This window comes from Acyrthosiphon pisum, chromosome X, assembly GCF_005508785.2.
Source record: "Acyrthosiphon pisum isolate AL4f chromosome X, pea_aphid_22Mar2018_4r6ur, whole genome shotgun sequence".
Classification (NCBI taxonomy): Eukaryota; Metazoa; Arthropoda; class Insecta; order Hemiptera; family Aphididae; genus Acyrthosiphon; species Acyrthosiphon pisum.
The window spans coordinates 78,718,364-78,726,533 of NC_042493.1; the positions used below are offsets into that span (position 1 = coordinate 78,718,364).

The 8,170-nt window shown below is 27.2% G+C and overlaps 2 non-coding genes across 2 annotated transcripts; one reads left to right on the forward strand and one right to left on the reverse strand.

Moving 5' to 3' along the window:
• Positions 1-3,546: 3,546 nt before the first annotated feature.
• TRNAD-GUC lies at positions 3,547-3,618 on the reverse strand. The gene has a single exon. It is a non-coding gene; the product is annotated as a tRNA-Asp (tRNA).
• Positions 3,619-8,093: 4,475 nt separating this feature from the next.
• Positions 8,094-8,165, forward strand: TRNAD-GUC. The gene has a single exon. It is a non-coding gene; the product is annotated as a tRNA-Asp (tRNA).
• The last annotated feature ends 5 nt before the right edge of the window (positions 8,166-8,170 follow it).

Sequence of the window (8,170 nt, forward strand, 5' to 3'; positions counted from 1 at the left end):
GCTAGCGTACGACGAGGTTGCAGTTTCACAAGTCTACAAGTCAGCATAGATAACGCATTGGGGATAATATTATATAGTTTTGAGGTGACGGTGTTTTCCATTTTCAAAAAAATTTTGCTAGACGTTATAAAGCTTGGCTGCAGTTTCTGTTGACAACGCCCACGCACTGTTTGTAGATTAATGAATTAATATATTATCGTATCTGCAGAAAAAAAAATGTTTTCTCCGGACTAGGATACGTGTTGTAGGTATATAATAGTAATAATAACATGTATAGACGGTACTCGACTATTGTTCGATATATTTTCGGCATTTTAACACTCGCGACACGAACATATTATTATAATAATATACCTACAACGAATGAAACACGACGTTGTGAGCATACGAGAATTTTAATCCGTGATGCGTATAAACACTCACTGATTTCGTCGTATACAGAAAGGGTATGTATGTCGCATTAAGTTTATATTATTGCTTAATTTACGGGAAAAAAATAGCTACGAATTTTGATAATTCATCAGAAATTTGTCATCAATAACTGCGACAGGTATATTAAAAATTATCAAAAATGACGTATTGATATTATGCCTTTTTACCCAAATAGGTCATGCGACGAACCGTCAACAAATATATTATATATATTATAATATATTATTGGAATTTGTGACAATTTGCATTATACGAGTTCGTATTTTTACAAAATAAATTCGTGTCTTACCGCGTAGAGATCACTAGAAGGGAAATTGTGAAGCTCAATGTACTTATTCCGAAAAGTCAATATCCATGATAGAGAAATTACAAAGAATCGAATGGAGAAGTAAAATTTTCTTGGAGTGCTCAATTTTCGGTGTTAAATGTCCTTCAAAGTTTAGTGCGCAAGACGCACCATTTCCTTCGACAAAATCAAGTTAAAACGTAATTTCCATATTACATTAAATGTAGGTACCTACTATATCCTATGCTATTCAGTGTAAATCATACAACGAATAAAACAATAAATACACTATTTTCAAAGTATTTTACAGAGCTTGCTGTTTCCACAAAGGTAGCTATAAAAAATTTAACTTTTCTCTCGAGTATAAAATGTTAGCTCGTTATTTTATTTATATACTAGACATTATTTATATATTATTACACGACTTTCGTTCCTGCAACCTTCCTGGCATTATATCGACAACAACATTCGCGCCAAAAGTGTGTAATAGGTTTTTACGTGCATTCTCAGTAATGAATACCAATAAATCGTAACCTATATTTCTTTTTAATATTTTCAGATATCTTAAAAATATTTTAGCTGGCAAAGCTGAAAAAATGCTGGTAAGTTAATAACCACTATGCAGAACAGTATGTGTATTTGTATGCCGTCATTCAGTAGGTCACTGTAATGGATTTGTTGAATTTGAATGCAATGATAAATCGTTGTATCAACATGAAAGACGATTCTGTGTGGCGACGGTCTGTCAGCCAATATTTTTAAAGATAGTTTATATTTATTACTTACGTTTATCTACTATGAATAATTTATTTCAATGGTTTTTGCCAAAAACATCGAAAATATAATATTATAAACAATCAAAATGATTATTTTTCGTTTAAATATCAAATTTAGAACTTCAATTTATACCTATAAAAAAAAAATAGTGCACATGAATCTATCTATTGGCTATTATCGATATTTTTAGAATACTATGAGATCATCTTATGACCTTGTATTACTTAAATGTTCAAGTTTTTTGACAAATTAGTAATACATGTATTATCAATATATTTGATGATAACATAATATTATAGAATATAATGTAATATAATATAATATATATTGATTTTATACGAAATCAATACATATTTAATCGCTTTGCGTAGAATCTAAAATTAAAAATTTTCTTTGAGTATATAAAACGGTAATTTAAGTAATATTGAAATGTATTAAGTTTGTACTATACATTTTTTTTGAATAATGAAAAAATAACTAAAATGGTTTTGAGGAGATATCGCGTTATTATACGTTTGAATATATTTTTCATCAATTTTGAACTTAAAACGCGCATAAAAAATGTTTGTGGTTTTGCGCTTATTATTTTTTCATACTCCAGATAGAGCATATTTTAAATAACCTTGACTTAAATTTTTAAAATAAATATGTTAAGAATTTTTACCTATAAAAATACAATATATATCAAATTTTTGGTGTATTGACGATTCAAACCTTATAAAAAATGAATGTCGATTTAAACTTAGCTTTTTTTTTTGTTCCAGTAAAAATAATTTGTGAGAAATCTTGTGTTACATTCTCAAACCATGGGTAATAAAAATTAAATATTGTATGTATTTTTGACAAAATAAATAATAAAATAAATGTCTCAACAAATCCAAAATATTTAGAAAAAGGTTTTATGTCTAGAAAAATGTAATATTTGATGAAAATATTAAGATTCTAAGATTATTCTCATATTTGAATAATTTCGACAAAATCTATTTTGCCAAAAATTGATTTTTCTAACTTTTTGTTAGTTTTTTCTAAACATTACTGGGAATATTCTAACTTACGTATACCACCAAAGTACCTACTAGATCAAATTAGCTACTAGAAACATTATTTGGATGTATTAAAATAATATTATATACCTACATCTATTTTTGAGATAATTTTTTTATATTATTAAAATATATGATTTGGTTTTAAATCCCCCCCCGAAAATTTGTTACAGCTGTGGCCTTGCATACGAAAAAAAATTTTATAGGCAACGATTAACTCATTTTACTAAGTAATTACATACCTATATATATATGTATATATTTGTATTATATACATTACTACCTATTATATTTCTGATATTTTAGTAATTCATTTTGTTTTGAGTATATTATGCTATTGCCTATTAGTAACTAATAAATTAATTTATTTTTAACGAAAACATCGCATTTATTAGAATATTATAATAGTATATTTTTATAATTTATTTATGTTTTAGCTTTTGAGTTAGTTTGGACACGCAAATATGACTTTTTTTTATAAAATTATGTTCTGTAGCTATTGGCGGATCGTACCTATAGGTACAAGTTAAACCCTAAATATGATAATATTCAAACATTTAGTTTATACATGAATAATACTATTACAGTATAACTTAAAAGTACTGGTACAGACGTACAGTTGTTTTTAATTTTCTAAAAGTATTAATTTTGGACTTGGCCCCATTTATAAATAATTGATTAATTTCATTATTTTGATTAATTATTAAATGCTTTCATATGTTGTGCTATTTTTAGGCTGTCGGTCCTCTTCCTTATTAATGAGTAATAATAAAGCATAATAAATTATACAACCAATTTATCAATTGGTATAAAAGTGGTACATAATATTTATATTGAATATAAAGCGAAGAAGTAAAAAATATACAAACAGTTGAAAAACGAGGTGATAGCCAGTACTTCGACATGCCGTGTACATCCGGTTACCAAGAACAGAAATATAAAAATTGAAAGTAATAATATTATGTAAAAAAATTATTTTAATTTATAAAAAATGTGCAAAAATTTTTCCTCCCCGGCGGGGAATCGAACCCCGGTCTCCCGCGTGACAGGCGGGGATACTTACCACTATACTACCGAGGATTGTGACAGAAAGGTTGAATTTACTCTCTTTTCATTATCATCTTGTAACATAATATGTACTGATATTACGTATCTACCTACTAAGAAAAATACGGAAAATGTAGAATGTCTATCATAATAATATAACCGTCGACCTTCCAATCCTTTATACTCATTATGGGTAATATTAAAATATGTACTGTTTTTATTTATTTGTAATAATGGAATTAGTTTATTAAAAGTGCGGTATGTATGGACGTGCGTATGGCATGGCGCCGCTGTTTTCTCTGTGCAATTTTATTTTATTAATTTACCATGACTTTCGAAATTGTTAGTCTGTAACTCTGAAACTACTTGTTAGAAAAAATTCAAGGGCGATACCTACCTATACCGGAATTAATTTTATACTGTAGAAACAGACAACAGTGAACTGCTTGTAAATTGTAATATTAAACATCCGTTTTTGATGACAAAGATATCGTACCTATCTATTACGAGAACAAATAATTGGTTTTTAAGACATATAGGTAGGTATTATTATTATACCTACCTAATCGTTGAAATAAATGTACAATATGTCCGTGCTGAATATGATGTTACTTAAAAGACGACAAGAGCGATAACTATTAGATTTTATACTCCGCATAGGTAGGTTATCTAGGTAATCTTGTACCCGGTGCTCGACTTGGCAAAATAATGTAAAACTCGGTTAACTTTAAAAAAAGAGCGTCCTCATCACTTGTTAAACGTTATTGAGCCGTGGGGGCATAGCCCTCCATACCCCCTAATTACCCCTCTTTAAATCATATAAAAATATTTATAAAAAATCAATAATAAAAAAAAAAAATACAAGTTAATATACATAATGTCATACTATTACATTAGTACCTATTATAATTTATAAATCGACGGCTATGAATTGACCCATAAGACAAATTGTGATGGTATCTCCCGCATTTCGATAAAATTGCAGAATGATAAAGTGGCCCGTGGCGTTCCCCTCAATAATAATAGGTAGTTGGGGAACCTATATTTTAAAAATGCTGAAATATTAGTTGGGGTACTCCATCCTCCTGTGCCCCCCATACCAAGTCAAACAATGTTTGTACCTACAACCCTTTTATCATAATCTCCGATCTCGGTTCACTGGATCTGAAAGTTATAAATAACATACAAATTAGGTAGGTAGGTATATTAAATACTAATAGTGAGGTAATAGTGAGGTATATAGTCTCTATTTAGACTATAGAGGTAGACAGGTAGTATATACAATATATCTAATTCAACTATTTGGTCTATTCGAGACCATTCGGCGAACCGTTGGTGATAAATTAGATTACGAACAAACGCTGATGGCAACGATAATAATAATAATAATAATAATAATAATATTATGCTATTTTATTAAGTTATCGTAACCGCGATTTAGGGGACCCGAGCGATTAGACGACAAGCACACAAGTAAATTGAGTTGTCTATCAATAAAATTCGCAGGCGTTGCACGGTAGTTCGAAAAAAAATATATAATAAACGTTTGCAGTGGCGTATTTAGGTTTTTGTCATGGGGGGAGGGGGGATATGATTTTATCCAGTAGTCACGATTTTGAAGCTAGAGGCTTTAAGTTATGACTCCGAATAATTTTGCGTATTATATACAGGACCCATCGATCCCCTTGGTTCCCTCCCCCCAAAATATGTTACTGATTGTTTGCTTATTTTAGCAGTAGACCTGAAGAATAATATCAGACGTTACGTTAGAGCACATTTTAAGGAGTAATAATTAGGCATTTTATACGGCGTTTATATAAATTATTTTGACTGTGGAATAAACGAATTTATTTAGTATGTGCATTGATTTTATATTTTTATAATATAATCAATAGTACGTAATCAATATGACGTGTGTAAAACCGTTAAGGCGCCAAAATACGTGTATTATAATTATACTTGTATAATACAATAATTTGTCTTATATAATACATAAACTTATTTACGAGCTAAAAGACATCCACTTATGTAAGACGCTATAAATATTTAATACTTATAAAATACTATTTAAATTATTTCACGAAAATGGATGAGTATATAAACATTATAAACTCATGCAGTCGTATTATGTAATTTTTAAAGGTATTACATATTATATTCTATTAGAAAAAAAACATCTTCTTAATATTAAGTACCTATTGTATTGTATCATAGAATATGAAATTTTGTTTTTAAACGAAAGCATATTTTAATTTACATTAAAAGTCATATAGGATAGCGCGAATACCTAACGGGAATCAATGAATAATTACTGATCAGTTCGAACATATTAATTAATTTTATGAATCGGACTATTATCTAAATATTTTAAATAATGCAAAATTGTTACAAAAAAAATTGTTTTTGATAAGAATTAACACGTTATTAGGTAGGGCCTTTTAACAATATACAATTTGGTGCCTAGAATGGTATCCAAATATACATAATATTTTTGTTACAAATATATTAAAACATAAACAAAAAAATAGGTACCCCAGGTATTAATAATTGTTTATAAGTATAAAATAAAATAATTTATAATTTATAAACAACTTTGAATCAAATTTAAAACATTCCTTAATTTTGTCTTTATACCTAGAGAAATATAAAATTATATTTTTGGGTGTGTAATAAAAGTTAATAAATAAATTGTGCTATACTGAATAGCTAATAAATAATTATATCCAATATTAACTATTTATGGCAAAAAATCAACAAAAAAAAAAAACCATGACAATAAAAACCAAATTATGTATTTTGATAGTATACCTGATTTACCTAAATGTCATATTTTATTAGAAATATTTCTTATTACAAATTCAGATCATTAATAATATTGTACTTTATTATACTAATAACATTTATATTTGTCTTAATTCTTAAGTTCCACTTAAAAAATTACAAAAAAAAAAAACAGGTAATTCGATCTGCTGTATTAATATTTAGTAGATGTCAAAAGTACCTCGTCATTGAGCAGTAAAATGATCTTGATTGAAGACGGTCTGTCAGCCTGTATTAATATTTCCTAAGAAATAAGGATATATTTTTAGTAGAATATAATAATATATATATATATAATATATTATTGATATTAAAAAACTTGCAAGTAGTTTATTTATTTTAGATTCTGAGTAGAATTAAGGATTTTAAGTTTATCGGAAAGTTAAAAAATATTTATGAGAGTTTGAAATTAAAATTTTTTTTTCATTGGATATTTAGCCGTAAATAAATTAATGCGATTTAACGATTTTGTTGTAAGTAATTAAAAAACGAATAACCGTAGACACTTGAAATTTTTACGAAAAATTGTTTTCGTAAATTATTTTTTATATTTCAAATTATTTTGAAGGTACTTAAATTATATATATATATTGAAAATATCAAAACCGTTTTGATATATTTTATTGATGGGTTTTTATTGATATCAATAATATTGATCGTGTATGGGACGCTTTACTCGTATACTAGGCATACATTTTATACTGCATTACTGCAATACTGTCTGTATGTGAGTATGTTACGACAATTTAACTAACTGTTGTTGTTAAAGTTAAATGTTAACTTCATGCATACATAGCTACACAAGTAAAAATATATGTACTAATATAACTTATAAGAATACCTATGACAAGGCCACATAAATAACAATTATTTAATTATTTTTCTTTTAGTGGAGTATTTTATGGTAAATTGTTATCAAATGTTATCCGTTCTACTAATGATTAAATGTACTCATAGTTGCTTAAAAATTACAAAAATACTAAAAAGGAATCCCGGAAAAAATCCTAAATGCTAATATAAACAGAGAATTAGTAAAATCACTGAATATAAAATACTATCTAATTGCTGTGTTATCAATATTCTAATGATTATATATAAATTTATTTTATTTTTTCTATTTTACATAGGTAGGTACCAGTGTACCGCTGTACCAGGGCTTTCAAACGTTATAATAACGTTATATTTGACAATAAAAACTATTGAAATTTGTAAACGTAATTATAACGGAAAGCGATTATCAAAAATAATTAAATACCTACCGGCTACTGCAAAACAAAACATAACAATTAACAAAATAATATAATATTATATATTATCATAATACAATACATACCTAATCAAATAAAAAAAAATAATATAAAAATAAAACATTAGGTAATAGATATTTAAAAGTTCCTGGTCGGTGCTACTGCTGAATGCCTAAACCCATAAACGTTACCTGTATCGAATTTACCCATTGTAATAATTGTACTGTTAGTAGAATGTTTAATAAATAAAAACAAAACGTACCTTTTATAGTTTTATATGATTTAAGAATGAAACAGATTTAATATAATAAAATATAATAAAAAAAAAATAAAAAATAAAAAATTTAATATAATATCTAATATCATTAATATAATATTATCGTTACAAAATATTATAAAAAATATAACGAAGAGACATTTATTTCAACCATTTCATCACAATCCTCGGTAGTATAGTGGTAAGTATCCCCGCCTGTCACGCGGGAGACCGGGGTTCGATTCCCCGCCGGGGAGGAAAA